Here is a 17,718-nt window from a genome sequence, read left to right on the forward strand (position 1 = left end):
GGTCTAAGTAGCCGGTGCTTCCATTAAACCCTCCATATTCTCAGAATCAGACAGCGCAGAGGTGCCATGCCTCATGGGAGAGGCTGCACTTGTGTTGATTGGATACCAAGGGTCACAGACGGCCTTGGCACTGTGGGGCATTGTAGTGTTGGTATTAGCGTGGGGTATAAGTGAACGGAATTTGGGATTTTTTCAGGGCCAGTCCACCGACCATGAGTACTATTGGGAGGGCTGCATGACCTGACTGGATACACTAATTACGATTAATCGAGTAATCCGAGGACTACAAACCCGCACAGCCTCATGGGAAAGATAGTCAAGGATGTCAAAAACATCACATGACATCCCTGGTTCTATGGCAACTGTAATGTTCCATTGCAAGCTTGGTTCTATGGGAATTATGTAGTGTGAGTACAACCCTCAGAGGACAAAGATGACATTTCCAGTGAACAGGTTTGGTATTAGTGTCAACGCGACCCGTCAGAAGGGTGATGTAAATTAATGGATGGCGAAACCACCCCACCAATCATCATGCTAGTATTTTTCCTCAACAGCATGACACGTCTGTGCAGCTACAGTCACGGAATGGATATCCATGGAATCTCCTCATTGAGGCCATGGATGTGACTGCGTAGCCTGAAAACCCATTTCTGTTCTCTGAACTGGGAAGCATTTGCGTTGGCGGGGTGTATATGTGGCTTTTCTAAAACAGTCAATCTCAAGTCATCAGCTGAGTGACCCTCTTCAATGATATGATTTGTCATCTTTGTTGTTCGCCTCTTGCATCTTATTGTGCTCTTATGTTCTGTGATGCGAATTCTGATTTTGTGTGTTGTCATCCCCACGTACTTGAGACCACAAGGACATGTGATTAGCTAAATCCATCGCTCGCTGTGCAGTTCGCGTGCAATCGCTGTTGCTATCAGCCTTCGCCAATCTGGTATGTACCCGTTTCTGTTAAAGGTTGCCACTCCTTTTAAATGTGAATGAGGGGTGTGGAATTCACCTGTTTCCTTTGTTCAGGATAAGTCAGTTCTTGCAAATTGTTTTCTTTATAAACCCACAGAAACTGCTGTAAGTGTTCAGACACAGCCACCTTCCAGTTGGAGCTTTTGGTGGATTAATGTCAAGGTCAGCCTCTTGATTGTTGTTCTAGGCTCTTTTGGCTGACTGGCGAATGAGACATGCAGGATATTGTGTGTCTATCGGGTGGCCTGAGAGTGTTTTGGCATGCTCTCTGTATTTCTGAAAGGTAGAACAATTGCGTCTGATACGTAAAAACTGGCCATCGGCATAGTGTCTCTTATTACCAATGGTTGATAGGTCTCCGTGCCGTAGGCTACTTGTATAGCTCTGTTTCCAACGAGCCTGCTTTAGGGAGTATCAGAAGATCCAGAGAAGGTAGTCTCTCCGCTAAATCCCCATGTGAAACACTAAAAGGGTTTAAGAGAGTTCAGCCACTGGTGGAAACAGTTAATGGAAGAAAGATCTATATGCCAAATGACGAAAATATCGTCTATGTAAAGCTTCCACATACCCAGATGGGAGCCATATGGGTTGTCAGGGCTGACGATGTGTTCTGTTTCAAAAGCATTCATGTACAAATTTGCCGGGCTGGGAGCAAAGATGTTTTCCATGGAAGTCCCCAACGTCTGCAAATAAAAGCAACCTTCAAACTGAAAGAAATTCTCGCTCATCGCAAGATTGATGTTTTTCATAATGCCGTGACACCACTGAGGAGAGTGGAAGGCTGAAACATGGAGACCTACTCTTTTGAGAAAATCCAGCGGGTATGATCATGCCTGGCTGCCTCTCTGATTGATTTTAATCCTGACCCAGGGACGTATGAATAAATTGTGTTGTGTACCTTAGAGACAGTTTTACTTTACACACCCTTCACTCATTCCCTGCTTCCCTCCCCATATTATGCTCATTAGAAAGGTATTTATTATACCTCTGAAAACGTCTCTGAGCCCCTCCCTCTAATGAGGGGGTTGTAGCCCACACTGTCACTAGGCATGAAGATGCGAGGAGGTTCCCAATGATGAAGCATGCCACACTGGTGGGTGAGGGGATTCGTCCTATAAAGGGAACACCCCACGTCAGTCAGGTACACAACTCTCATAGTTTCTTTCTATAAAACCCAGGTTTTTTTGTGGTTATGATAAGTATTGGGGAGTCAATTCCTGCTGGTTCCTAAATCTCCTCTGGCCCTTTTTGTGTGGTTTGGTAGGTCCAGTTCTTCTCACCCAGGCAGAGAGGGCAACAGGCAGCAGACAGGTCAACACAGAAAATAAGCAGGTCTTCCAGAGCAGCAGTCCAGCAAAGTGGCAGTCCTTCAGCAGCACAGCAATCACTTCTTCATGGCAGAGTATCCACAGGTTCACGCGTGCACTGTGTTGGTAGGGTCAGAATTCCAGTTTTTATTAAGCCTGGCCAAAGCACTACGCTACGCTCGCGTAGTTTTCGAAGTTTGCGCTACTTCGCACTACGCGAATTGCACGTAGCACAGTGCAAACACGTGTTGTGTAGTGTAGCGTAGTGCAGCGGTCATTTTTTGCTTGCTCGCGGTCCTCAACGTCAAGTTGGCGACCGCGAGCAACCAAAATGACATCCCAGCGAGACTTTTTCCTCGTTCGCGATCAGCAACATCAAGTTGGCGATCGCGAGCGTAGAAAATAAACGTCCAGGCGAGATTCGCAATGCGCGGAGGTCAGGTTTCTCATTGCGAGTGGTCGCGTATGCTCGCGACCGCTCGCGATGAGAAACTACCAGTCCGCGTTGAGAAAGCTACGGCTCAAGTAAAAATCTACTCGCGCGGCAGAAAACTACAGCTCGCACTGTGCAAGATACCGTTTTCAATGATTGCACAGTGCCGGATGCTTGTCCGCACTGTGCAATCATTGAAAACAGCATCTTGCACAGTGCGAACAGGGTACTACGCAGTTCGTGAAGTGCTACGCAGAGCTCGCGTAGTGCAAAGTGCACTTTGCGTAGCTACACGTAGCGCTATTTCGGAACTACGCCCAGGGTTAGATTTGTACCCAGTGGTGGTGTCTTTGAAGGAAGTGGGGGAGACTTCAAAGAGGGGATTTGAAGTGCACAGAGGTCCTCCTTTTCCTACCCTGGCTCACTACAGGGGGTTAATCAGTCCTTTGTGCAATGACGGGACACCGCCCATTCGGGTGTTAGTGAGAGGCTGAGTCCAGCTCCTGATCCCCATCCTGCCCAGGATGGCCCATCAGGATGTGGATGGCCCATGAGTCACACCTAAGCTCCCTTTGTGTGGAGCTGTCTAGAGGTAATGCACAAGGTCCAGCTGTTACCCACCCCAGACATGTATTGGAGGCAGTCAGCAGGCCCCAGGGGCGTTGAGGAAATTCAGTTTTTCATTTCGCCCGCATTCAGCCGCCATTTTGTGGCCCGTTGCCATTTTGTGTTGCCCTCACTCAGGCAGCACGGCAAACGTAGTGTTTTTGCCTTTCACACTGCGACGTGTCAAATAACCCCCCCCCTGCCTCTGCTTATGAAACTGGTCTCAGGGTCTAGCCGAGTCCACTAATCCTCGTCTGGTTCGACTGATCCCTGTTTCAACTATCTGTTGGTTCGCACCATTCTTTCTTGACTTTATCTTATCTTCTGTCCTTCGCTATTCTCTGCTTGTATTCTCTCGTTTCACAACTGTCCTTCGAGGCATACAAATGTGTCCTGCCACCTGCAAGTCAAATTGTAGACACTACCATTGATTAACTTGTGGGGAAGGGTGACAAATAGAGATGAAAGCGGGTTATTTAATATCTTGTTTTTAAACTCTTCCCATTGGTTAACCAAGTATGCATTGGGGGTGTTCTTTGAGAATCTGTGTGCGATAAAAGATTGTGCTCCACGGAGTAAAGTGGCAGTCTCCGGAGAACATACCGAGTGTACTTCTGGGACAACTGTGCTTAGCTGCAGCTAATAAACCTGATCTTCTACGCCCAGCGGAGTGTCCCGTGTCTCTGTCGGACAAAGCAGGTGAACTCGAAGATTAAGGCGTGCCCTGCGCTGCCAGGCCCATTAAGGCTCCTGGTACTTCAAATTGGCGCCCGAATGTGGGGCGGCTTCAGAGGTAGCAGTTCTGCCCAAGGATCGTGAGGAGCCCCGCAAGAATATTCCGGAGGAATCGCGAACCACGTCAAGCGACCCCTGTATGTCAAAGTGGTCCGAAGGTCTTTTGCAGCGCGGTTTCTCCCTTCTAACGGCTGCTGATGACTGCTGCCCTGACTGCCGCCCTGCTTTGGTCCCTTTGGTGATGTTTGGTATCGCGAGACGTTAGACGGGCCTCTGTTGGCGTAAGAAGACACTTAGTTAAGTATTGGTGGGTAGCTCCCACTATTTTGTTTTATTTTGGGTCTTTGATTCGGCTATTGCAAAAGCCAAAGCCAAAGGGTGAGTACGTTTGTGCTGTATTATTTAACCCCCTTGATGTTTGTGAAAAGTCCAGTGAAATAGCGATGCCTGGTCTGAGTAAGTTTAGGAAGTTCTGTTGCTTTGGTTGTAATAGGGATTCCCGGCTGGAGGACTCTTGTCCGATTCCTCCGGTTGGAACTCCCACCTATGAGCTTTATTCGAAACATGGTGTTGGACCCATTGCCTTTAACGAGGCATGGATCCGATACACGAAGAACGATGGTGTTCTGCAGTGGCCACAGAATGGGAGTTTCGAGCCTGATGTTTTAGATAATTTGGAAGCAATATTGTTTAAAAGAAAAGCCCGGCCGGCAATGTTTGACTCTTTCCACCTCTGGCGTAAGGAAGCCAAACAGAAAGAAATTAAGCAGGCAAAACGAGATAAGAAAGCACAAGGTATGACGGTTATACAGGCTGCCCAGCAGTTTAAAGATAATGAGATTGATCATGCAATGGAAGTTTCAGAGAGACAGCATCGTATGGCGATAGATAGATGCTGTCCAGTGTTGCCTACTTCCCCTCCTGATATAAGTAAGGATCTGGAGGAAGACTGTTGGACCTGTCAGCCCTAGGGTGGTCTCCCCTTCCATTTTTGATCGTGCCTCATTTTTCAACCCTCATTTTTATGTTGGACTAGGTCTCCGGGCGCCTTTTCATTGCCAATCAGTGTTAAGGTGCAGGTGCTCCCTTCTCCCAAGATGGCTGCCACAGGCCCCTGCTACTGCAGAGTGGTCTTTCATAGTAGCACCCTAGCTGCCAGGAGCTGGCTGGAACCCCACAACAATGTTGCGACACCAGCCCGCCTTTTTGTCCCATAGGTAGAGTGGGGAAGCTCCTGGAATGTGCTGGAACCTTCTAGAAGGGAGGTGTGGTTTTTCTTTTGCCGCCTTGGCTAGAGGTCACCTGACCTAGGGCTACTTAAGAGAGGGAGGGAAACTTTTGAGGGGAGTTGGCCATTGGGGTGAAGCAGAGCTGGAAGAATCCACCAGGAGTGTAGGCGGTAGGGCCTAGCCAGGGACTTATGCCTCTGAGAGTGACAGGATCTAGGTGCTGCCTCTTAAGTGAGTGAGGGACCCTGTGAAACCCACTGATCTTGCCCAGCAGTAGGAGGACCCAGAGACTCTCTGCCCAGCCTGACTAGGAAGGATCTAGTCGCCCTCTCCATTCCTAACCCCCTGTAACAGAACCCCTTAAGGGCGCCAGATACATCTGCGCCAACAAGACTTCATCTAACATCTGAGAACAGAAACTTATATGCAAGAGCTGAGACTGCGTGTCCAGATTGAACTCTAACCTTACATGCAAGAGCTGAGACTGCGTGTCCAGATTGAACTTTAAAACTTATTCACCAAGCGCTGAGACTGTGTGTCCAGACTGACCCTTAAGACTTTATGCAAAGCAGATTGCCGAACCACCGGCGATCGACCAGGTATTAGCGCTGTGACCCCTGCGCTCCCTGCCCTGGTCTGGGACCCCCGGCAGCGTGCTCCACTGAGCACAGAACCCCCATCCTTAATTTGAGCACCCCCCGGCGACGTCGACGCCCGCGCGCTCACCGCCGCGGCCTGGAGGCCGGAAGAAGTGCCCTGCAGAGTCGCGAGGCCCGCGGAGAAGCCCGGGGCCCCGTCGCTGCCGTCGCAGCTGTGTGAGGAGAGTCGCGAGGCCGAGGCTGAGTTCCCCATCGTTGCTGGAGCGGACGCCGAGATCGAGGTAAGCCCGGAGGCTGGGATTGTCCCCGGTGCGCCCCCTACTGGTTGGGAGCCACACCGCACCCTCAGGCCGAGTCCCCCTCTCCATGGGAGTCCCCCTTGTCATCGCGCCGGAGAGACCCCGCCGAGGGATCCCTTCTTGGTGCCCCCCCAGAACTGCACTGAAGCGTGGTGCCCTACGAACTGCACCGGGGCCCGCGAGACGCGCTCTGCGAGTCCCGCGCGTGTCCGACTAACTGCTCCATGTTAAACCGGGACTGCCTTGAAGTGCTCCCTACGATTACTTGCGAGTAGCGCTCTGGTATTCAGGTTGTATATGGATGTGCGCAATATCAACAATTACGAGTAGCGCTCTGTCATGCATATTTCATATTGATGCACGGAATGCCATTAATTACGAGTAGCGCTCTGTTATGCATATCTCATGTTGATGCACTGAATGCCATTAATTACGAGTAGCGCTCTGTTATGCATATTTCATATTGATGCACGGAATGCCATTAATTACGAGTAGCGCTCTGTTATGCATATCTCATGTTGATGCACTGAATGCCATTAATTACGAGTAGCGCTCTGTTATGCATATCTCATGTTGATGCACTGAATGCCATTAATTACGAGTAGCGCTCTGTTATGCATAGCTCATGTTGATGCACGGAATGCCAGTAATTACGAGTCGCGCTCTATTATGCATATTTCATGTTAACGTACTGAATGTCATTAATTACGAGTAGCGCTCTGCTATTCAGGTTTACTGTTGACGTGCTAAATGCCCATGATTGCGAGTAACACCCAGTTATTTATGTTCCGTCCCGAAGTGTAGGTGCCCCGTTCATTGCAGGCAGTACGGATATCACCCATGAGTGGCAGTTAGGGTATAGCCCTCTTTGATAGTCCCTGTATGACATGCACCTCGCCAAGAGTTGTGGTATCCACTTATAAAAATGTACTGTTGCCTCGTGAATTGCATCTAACTTGACCTACTGGGATAAACTTGAGCATTTACATAACTTCTACGGTGTGGCGTCACTTATTGTGTGTGTTCCTCGTCGCGTGTGGAGTGCGTGTTGTATGGTTGCTTTACACACAGCCCTCTGGTTGCCCGACTGGCTCGTGCCACGTTAACGCCCCATAGGGCCTGGAGACCCCAGGTCCTACAAAGACCCTTTGATGTCTCACCTATTGAGATTGCCTCCGCCCTATGTACAAGGTGCTAATGCACCCCCGTTGTTACAACCTGTTCAGTTGCCAGTTGTGCCCCCGCCTGTACCGGCTCTTCCACATTTGCCCCTTCCGGTATTGCCACTCCCACCTCCTTCACCACCGATTCCTTTGCCTCCATCTCCTGGACCTCAATCTCCTTTGCCTTCGGCTCCCCTTATAACTGCCAGTTCTTCTCCTACATCGCCTAATACCTTGTCCCCTGTCCTTATGTCCAATTCTCCTACTGTGCGCAAACGAATCACAGATACTGTCTCTGGGTTTTTGTCTCCTTTCTTTGGGACTTTGAACATGTCTCCGGCTTTTACTCGAAGACAGTCTCGTAGTCCGCTCCCAGCTTCTGACGAACGGGTGGCGTTAGACTCTCTCGCTTGCAAATGGATCGAGAAGGGTCCCAAGTATAGTGCGTATGACATCATGACCACCTTTTATCAGTGGGATGCGCCAACGCAAAGATATGTTTTTAATGTTATGTGTGACGCTCTTGTTAAAGGATGGGAAGATATGGATATGGGTCCAGTTCCCCAGGGTCTGTTGGATGTTCAGGCTGATTTCTAAAAAGGACTCGTTGTGAGTTCTAAGGTTGAGGACGCCGTAAGGACACTTGTTACTTTTAGATCCTTATTTTCCTCGCGGACTTTCCTTGATTCCGATCCTTCTGTCCGGCTGACGTTGAAACATTACCCAATGAGAGAGGTTCCCACGATATGGAGGGAAGAGGTTGCACAAGCAGGTAATATTCAAGCTGTTCCTGCTCACTTCCAGCGTATATGGGTACATGTCCCCTGGAAGAGATCTGATGTTTTGGCCCTTAAACAGTCTCTACCGGATCCCCGCAAAAACCCTGCTGGTAATAAAGAGCTGTCCCAAACTGTTGATGCTTGTATTATGAATTTAGCTGATATCGACATGTTGATGGGAAATGTAGTCCCACAAGCGTTATGGGCTTGGATTCGTAGAGAGGTTCACGCTCAAGAATTGGGTGGTGATTGGGCTGCTATAACTGCCGCGGATGCAGCCCAAGTGGGTGGTGCTAAGCCTGATGTTTTGATTTCAGAACTCCCTGGATTATTACTTTAATGAAAACAATGATGCCCGCCCTACGAGTTAATTGGGATAGACTGACTGCGTGTAAACAGAAGAAAGATGAAAGTGTCTCCGATTTCTTCACTCGTTTTGAGGAGACGTTTATTGATCACAGTGGCCAGGATATGAGTACGGAGGGTGGACAACGATAATATGTAGATAAATTTGTATTTAATTTACTTCACGAGTTATCACATAAATTAAAAGACTCCGAAAGTTCATGGGCTGTTTCTTCTTCCGCTCAGATATTGGCTACTGCTCAATATTACGAAAACAGGGACAAAGAGGAAAAAATAAACAAGAGAAAAAGACTAAAGAATTAAAAACTAAGGTTCTTCTCCAACAGGCTTATCCTCCTCGCTCTGCTCAGCGTCAGTTTCAACAGCCTCCTCAGTTTCAGAGGGTATTTCAAAAACCTGAGCCCTTTATTCCGCGACCTTTGTTAGGTCCAAACCAATGTGCCTATTGTAGGGAGGAAGGTCATTTTAAGAATGGCTGCCCGGTTTTATTACAGTGTAATGGAGGACTATCTGCTCCACGAGGTCGTGGTGGTTTCCAGTTAGCGCCTAGGGGTAGAGGTCGAGGTATGTTGCCTCAAACACAGCGTTCCCTTCCACCTCCAAATTCTATGAACTACTTTGATCAGCAAAATACTCAGTCTACACAGTATTACAATGATGATTACTATGTTGAAGGTGAGAACGAAGGTTCTCACGCTAATTAGGACAGCCATAGACAAAGTAAGGGAGTTGTATCGATTCCAGTAGATCAGAATGGGCCTTATGTTAATGTCACTACAATAGGTGTTTCAGAGCCATTTCTTTTAGATACTGGTGCGATGAGAAGTTCAATCATTCACTCCAAACTCCCTGGGGCACCTTTGTCTGGCTTAACGAATGTATCTGTAGGATTTTCTGGCACCCCAGTTCGTAACCCGGTCTCTTGCCCTCTGCCTATTTCAATTGGTACTTATGATCTGGAGGCTCCGCTTCTTTTAACGACTGGTTGCGGCGAGAATTTATTGGGTTTGGATTTATTGAAAAGATTGCATGCAACGATATATTGTTCTCCTTCTGGTGTACATCTTGCTTTGGGCCAGAAACTGACTTCTCCAATGTATTTGTCTAAAGATCAATTTCCACCCGAATTGCTTTCTCTCCCTGCAACACTTTGGGCTACGGGTCCAAATGATGTTCGTTGTCTTGAGATCCCACCCTATATTGTTACTATCAAGCCCGATGCTACATTGCCACGCATCCCTCAATATAGAATTTCCAACGATGGTGAAAGAGCGCTGCTGGCTATTATTTATGATTTGGTTCAAAACGGTGTGGTCGAGGAGACGAGAGGAAATGTATGCAATAGTCCTGTTCGACCGTTTCTCAAGCGCACTGATTCTTCTCAGCCTCCTGTTTATCGCTTTGTGATTGATCTTCGGGAGGTTAATAAAATTGTTGTACCACAGTTTCCTGTTGTTCCAGATATAACTGCCTTGCTAACTATGATACCTGCCTCGGCAGCGTGGTTTTCTGTTATCAACCTGAAAAATGCTTTTTTCAGCATCCCAATTGCTGAAGAGAGTAGGGATATCTTTGGCTTCTCTTTAGGAGGCCGCAGTTTCCGGTTCAAGCGCGCACCCCAAGGCTATTGTGAAAGCCCCTTGTCAAGAATTCCTGTCATGCGAGGGGAGGAAAACGGTAACCAGCGAAAACGGACTACATCTCCCAGGATGCTTAGCGGTTGAGAGGTTATGTAAACAGGAGAGCTGTTACATAACTCAAGGAAAACACGCCCTTATGTAAACAGGAGAGCTGTTACATAACTCAAGGAAAACACGCCCTTATGTAAACAGGAGAGCTGTTACATAACTCAAGGAAAACACGCCCTTATGTAAACAGGAGAGCTGTTACATAACTCAAGGAAAACACGCCCTTATGTAAACAGGAGAGCTGTTACATAACTCAAGGAAAACACGCCCTATAAAGGGAGGAACCGGGAGGTACAACGCTGTCGGATATTGTGTTTACACCGACGTACCTGCTTAGTGAAGAAGCAGTGTTCCGGAGTGGTGCTCCAGTAAGGCAAGAATGGAGGTAGGTCGAGTCGTTACTCCCTGGGCCGTGTCTTGCCCCATCGTCACCTGTGAAGGACCCGGAAGCTCTACCGGATAACCATTGAGCTTCGCTTTTTGACTCGGCTGAGTCAAAGCGCAGTGGCGCTTTTGCTGGTTGGAGTCGTAACTCCCAGCCCGACCAGAGATACAGGGACTGCCAGCTGTAACGCACACCAGGAGGTGTTTGCCGCGTTACAGACTCGGAAGTCCACAGGATCGATCGAGCGGCTGCTCTCGGTTCAGTCTTCTTTGCTTGTGATTGGGGTATCGGTGACGCATCACCAGGAGGTGACTCCGCGTCCCGGTGCAGTCTGAGGAAGAGGTTGAGCGGCTGCTCCCTTCAGGTAGAGACCCCGGCTGGGTGTTGCCCTGACTCCTCGATTCTCCCCAACACTCTTCGTGCCCCTCACAGCCTACCGATTGGCATTGTCGGCCATTTCATTTCTGCCCTCTGTTGGCATACGCCGGGATCGGCGTATATGCAGAGGACGGTTAGGACCATCCGTGCTGTGGGCTGGTAACGTACTTAGCCTGGAGGATTCCAGTGACTATAACCTTTGTTTATTCCTTGTATTATTTTTGCCTTCATTAAAATAACTGAACCTTCACAAGTGGTTGCGTTCTCATTATCGTGTCTGTTAAACGATCCTGAGACGTTCAGGGCGTTACACCCCTCCATCTATAGTCAAGCTCTGAAATCTCAGCTTGATGCTTTTCCTTTGCCGCCAGGTGCTACCCTTATTCAGTATGTGGATGACTTATTGATTGCTGCGGACTCAGAGGATATTTGCAAGAATGTGACTGTTGCACTGTTGCGTCACTTATCTGATCTTAATCATAAGGTTTCACCTTCTAAACTACAATATGCCCGCCAAGAGGTTACCTATTTAGGTCATCTCTTGTCGAAGGAGGGAAGGCGATTGACCCCAGAACGAATCCAAGCAATTGCACAAATGTCTGTGCCATCCACACAAAGAGAGGTGCGTGCCTTCCTGGGCATTACCTCTTATTGTAGACAATGGATTCCAAATTTTTCTTTGTTGGCCAAACCTTTGTTGGCACTCACTTTGAAAGACACACCCCAACCTCTTCCTTGGACTGACGAATGTCAGAAGAGTTTTGCCGATTTACGTACTGCTCTGTGCTCTGCTCCTGTGTTGGGTACTCCGAATTACAGTAAGCCCTTCACGCTCTAGGTCCATGAAAGAGAGGGTTGTGCGTTGTCAGTCTTAACACAACGATTTGGAGACAAACAGCGGCCGTGTGCCTATTTTTCGGCTACATTAGACCCAGTACACATCAAACGATGTAACACTTTAAATCCAGCTACATTGTTACCTCTTCCAGAGGAGAAAGGTATTCAGGAACAAAATGATTGTTTTCTCCGTACTGAGGAGGAGACAAAAGGTAGGATTGATTTAAAAGATACACCACTAGTGGACCCGGATGGGATCCTATGGGTGGATGGTTCTTGTTTTAAACTCCCTAATGGTGAAACAACTTCAGCTTATGCTGTTACCACCTTACATACAATTGTGGAGACAGCACGCATTAGACATAATTCAGCTCAGGCAGCCGAACTGATAGCTTTGACCAGAGCGTGTGTGTTATCTAAGGGAAAGAGAGTGAATGTGTATACCGACAGCCAGTATGCGTTCGGTGTGGCGCATAGCTTCGGTCGTTTGTGGAAGGAAAGAGGATTCTTTACCTCCCACGGTACTAAAATACAGCATGGTCAATTGGTAACTGACCTTCTTGAGTCACTTGCGTTGCCCACCCAGATAGCAATTGTAAAGTGTAGTGCACATAAGAGGATTACTGATGATGTTGGTCGCGGGAATGCTTTTGCGGATGAGGTAGCAAAAAGGACAGCCAGAGATGCTACAAGTCGCATGTATGTTGCAGGCCCTGCAAATTGGGTCAGGGAAAGAGGGATGTGTGAGGACACAATAGAAAGTGTGAGATCGATTCAGGGAGATGCTACAGAGAAAGAATTGAGGAAGTGGAAAGAGAGTATAGCAATGTTAGACGCAACAGGATGTTGGATAGAATTGTCAGAACATCAGCGTTGGCTGTTACCAGACGCCCATGTACTGCCTGTAGTTGCTATGGCGCATGGTCCAGCCCACATCAGTGCGAAAGGAATATGTAAGCTTCTGGCTCCAGTGTGGCTTAACGAAGGGATTCCAAAATGTGCAGATAATTTGGTAAAGCATTGTATCGTTTGCTTGATGCATAATCCAGGAAAGGGAACCCCAACTCCAGCAGGTCATTTTGCTCCCCCAACATGTCCTTTTGAGGTGTTGCAAATTGACTATATTCACATGGAGCGATGCAACAATCTCAAATATGTTCTAGTGTGTGCCTTTTCCAGATGGATAGAAGCCTATCCCCTGAAAGACAACACTGCTTTGTCCACTGCCAAAGTTCTTCTGAAATAATTCTTCCCTAGATTTGGTTTGCCGCGCATTGTCTGGAGTGACAATGGAAGTGAATTTGTGGGCCAAATCATGCAAAAGGTGTGTGCAGGTCTTGGTATTAGGCAGATGTTCCATGCGGCAAACCATCCTCAGTCAGCGGGTTTGGTAGAGTGCTATACTGGCACCCTCAAACTTAAACTTGCAAAAGTACAGGCCAGCACGGGTCTTGCCTGACCCGATGCTTTACCTTTGGCTCTCCTATCTACTAGAACAGCTGTACATTCTCGTTTGGGACTCAGCCCATATGAAGTTGTTTTTGGGCGCCCAGCTAATGTTTGGGGAGTCCCTCGCCCTAAAATGTTTTCTGACATACAGTATCCAATGCTGATTGACTACTTACATGACCTTACCACTAAATTACGTGTTTTCCACCAACAGGTTCAAAATGCTTTACCAGAGGCCTCCACAGACCCAGGACATTCTATCCAACCTGGAGACTGGGTCTGTGTAAAATATTTTCAGAGGACAAGGAATTTGGAACCTCGTTGGAAGGCGCCTCGACAAGTTCTTATGGTGACACGCACAGCGGTGAATGTCGAAGGGAAAAAGAACTGGATCCATGGCGTGCATGCAAGAAGGTGCCCTTACCCTTGCCTTTTGACCAATGGGTCCATAAGGGTGTAGGTGATTTTGAAGGCGAAAAAGGTCCCCCGGTTTGTACCTTTCAGTAGCGCACACCTGGATGGAACTCGGTCAGAAAAAGAAGATGACGACGTCTTACAGGAAGTCGTACCGCCACATCTCCGATTGAGAACTACAGACCCCCAGACATTATTTCAAGACCAAACTATATCAAATAAAACTCAATATAATTTAAGGCCTAGACTGGTCAAGGATACCTGAGATCTTCATCCCTTCTTGTGACATTTTCCATCTGTCAAGGTTGCAAGGTCACGGTAGGAGTCTTGGTTTGTGACCTGTATAGTGGCTAGGCCCCCAGGATTTGCAGTGTCATAGGACGGCTAATAATCACAACCAAGTGAGTAAGGAAGATTACCGTGAGCAATCATTTTAGAGGATGGATGTCAAATTGGGAAAGAAGGATAAGAAGGAAGAGATGAGGGAAAAATATTGTAAATTATTGCACAGTCGATGTGGCATAACATTTTGTGTTTTTATGTTTTTGAGTATCTTAGTGGCTTGTGCAGGTTGGGTTGTTCATACTATGCAGCAAAGATCGGTCCCTACTTCTATTTCTTTGCCTTTTCTTCCTACTATCTCCCCACATCAATTACATACACTTCCCCAACATGAACTAATCAGGAGAACAGAATATTTTAACAATTTGTTTGTCCAGTTGTTGCATCAGCATCAATTGGCTGTTAATACAACTGACTGTTGGGTGTGTGGGCTTATGCCGCATACCACAGATAAAGGGATGCCATATTTAGTACTTCCGTTCTCTAATGAAGGTTCCGCTTGGGCCTATTTTGTGATGTTTTAAAATGCATATCAGAACCGATTTAGACCTCCTGTTGGTTCATACGGTAGTGGACCAGATTTTAGTCATAGTTCTTTAATAAAGGGAATGGTAGCTATGGCCAGAATTGTGGAGAATAGTAAGGTTCCTATTGACGAGAAACGGACATATGATGTTCGGAATGTGACCCGTTATGTTGCCAGCTTTACAGACAAAGTTAAACAAGGAAAATCTCCACCAATTTGGACTGTACCACATCAAGGTAACTTTTGTTTACAAATGAATGGCCGGACTACTGACACTGGACAAGGAAAGAGCTCTTGTTCCAAGACATATATTTACACATCTCAGAACTCGCCACCGTTGGTGCCATCTCAGGGCACGTATTTTGTCTGCCACAATAGAGCCTACACGTGGCTGCCAACTAATTTTTCAGGAACATGCTATATAGCGTTTCTTCTCCCTCCTACACACACTGCTCCTTCAGGTCATCACAAAAGCAGATATGGCAGAGGGATTATTGATTCTAAAGACACGGCAGGACAAGAGGGAGGTGATTTCCTCAAAGGATTTCTCCCTTTTTTGGGCCCAATGGCAAACAGCAGAAACATGAGACAGTTGGTTCGTGTTGTTGAGACTACCATAGATGTCACTGTGGGAGCCTTGAGTAATCTCACAGCTGAACTCCAGGCGGATCGTCTCATGACATTGCAGAACCGGATTGCTCTAGATGTTATTCTTGTGGATCGTGGTGTGGTTTGTAAACTGATCGGATCTAGCTGTTGCATTTATATTCCTGATGATGCCCCTGATCGATTCATCAGGACGAAAGAGATTGGTCTTTATTGGGATGGTTTTGGGGATTACTGTCCAAATGGGGATGGAAGGTATTAACCTTCCTCAGAGTGATTTTGGCGATCATTTTTTCCTGTTGTCTCTGTATGCAGTGTGGCCCCGCCATCTGTGGTCTTTGTGCCACTATGTGCGTCCCAAGGCCTGTGTCACGGAAAACAGAGAACATTAAAATGATGTTGCAGCAACAGCTCGATGACCTTATGGCCATTGACGTCGATTCTGATTAAAATAAGTCTGTGCGGCTTGCCTGAGTAATGGCAAAAGGAGGGTCTGAGGAAATTCAGTTTTTCATTTCGCCCGCTTTCAGCCTCCATTTTGTGGCCCGTTGCCATTTTGTGTTGCCATCACTCAGGCAGCACTGCAAACGTAGTGCTTTTGCCTTTCACACTGCGACGTGTCAAATAACCCCCCCTGCCTCTGCTTATGAAACTGGTCTCAGGGTCTAGCCGAGTCCACTAATCCTCGTCTGGTTCGACTGATCCCTGTTTCAACTATCTGTTGGTTCGCACCATTCTTTCTTGACTTTATCTTATCTTCTGTCCTTCGCTATTCTCTGCTCGTGTCACAACTGTCCTTTGAGGCATACAAATGTGTCCTGCCACCTGCAAGTCAAATTGTAGACACTACCATTGATTAACTTGTGGGGAAGGGTGACAAATAGAGATGAAAGCGGGTTATTTAATATCTTGTTTTTAAACTCTTCCCATTGGTTAACCAAGTATGCACTGGGGGTGTTCTTTGAGAATCTGTGTGCGATAAAAGATTGTGCGCCACGGAGTAAAGTGGCAGTCTCCTTAGAACATACCGAGTGTACTTCTGGGACAACTGTGCTTAGCTGCAGCTAATAAACCTGATCTTCTACGCCCAGCGGAGTGTCCCGTGTCTCTGTCGGACAAAGCAGGTGAACTCGAAGATTAAGGCGTGCCCTGCGCCACCAGGCCAATTAAGCCTCCTGGTTCTTTAGCTTAAAAGCTGAAAAATGCCAACTTGCTAAAGGTAACATTTTAAAAGTTGCAATCATAAATCAAACAGTACCATTAAAAAGGATTCATTATAACAAGTCCAGAGTTATCAAACATTATAGATCAACTACCTTCCAATTGGGAATTACACTTGTTAGATGTAACAAGGAATCCCCAATGGTAATCTAGGAGAGGGGTAGGTCTCAAAGTAGTGGTAAGACATGTAAAATTAAAAAGTATATGCCATGCCTTTTACTTACCCAGGACCTTGCTCTATGGGCAACCTAGGGCCTACCTGAGAGGTGATTTATATGTAAGAAAAGGGGAGTTTAAGGCTTGGCAAAGGGTTCCAAATGCCAAGTCGACATGGCAGTAAAACTGAACATGCAGACCCTGCAGTGGCAGGCCTGAGACAGATTTTAAAGGGTTACGGAAGTGGGTGTCCCAATCAATGCTGCATGCCCACTAGTAGCATTTAATTTACAGGCCCTTGCACGTGTATTGTAGTTTACTTGGCACATATAGGTAAATACATATTTCAATTGTGGTTAAGCCAATGGCACCATGTTAAAGGGATAGAGCACACACACTTGAGCACTAGAAGTAAAGTGCCCAGAGTCCTAAAGGCAACAGAAATGAGGTCAGAAAAAGGGGAGGAGGAAGGCAAAGGGTTTGGGAGTGGCCCTAACAAAACGACCATTTCCAACAAGCCTGAAGATGCAGAGTAAACACAGATCTCAGAGTTAGTTTGGCAAGCTTGGAGCTTGACCCTGCAGAGTACACACAGATGTCAGAGTTAGCTTGCCAAGCTTGGAGCTAGTGACCTAAAAGTTTTCCATGGGATTCTGCAGCTGTTTAATTTACCACAAACATCTTACTGGGATCAGAATGACTGTGCATGTAGGCACATGACTCATGAACGTTGCACCCAGACCATCACACAAGGAGCACTGACTCATTAAACTATTTTCTGAGTTTGAGACTTGTGATCTGTGGATCAAACAAGGGTTTTACCCCCTGATCCTACCTACTAGCTATGGAGCTTGGGACACGCAGATTATACACGATGCTGTAAAATACGGTTAACGCATGCACGCGCCATGAGCTCAAATCATTCTGTGAAGTACTTTAATAAACTAAGCACTTCGACATCCAGATGAAATATGACGTATCTGTGCAATGCTTTAAATTAACTACTTGAAGTGGTAACAAAAGTGTGTTAGTATTACCAGCTCAATGGTTCTCACGTAATCAAACTCAAGTGATGAAGGGATGACTTCTGTATGTTAGTTACAGAGATCTCAGCAGTAGGTGCATTAGCCTGCTCAGCTATCCATGAGAGGGAGATGCTTTGACTCCTACTGAAGTACTTTAAGCCAGGGTCACTTCTGAGGAGGCTGCTGGGGTTCCCGCGCTGAGACAC

This window comes from Triturus cristatus, chromosome 5_1 (genome assembly GCF_964204655.1).
Source record: "Triturus cristatus chromosome 5_1, aTriCri1.1, whole genome shotgun sequence".
Classification (NCBI taxonomy): domain Eukaryota; kingdom Metazoa; phylum Chordata; class Amphibia; order Caudata; family Salamandridae; genus Triturus; species Triturus cristatus.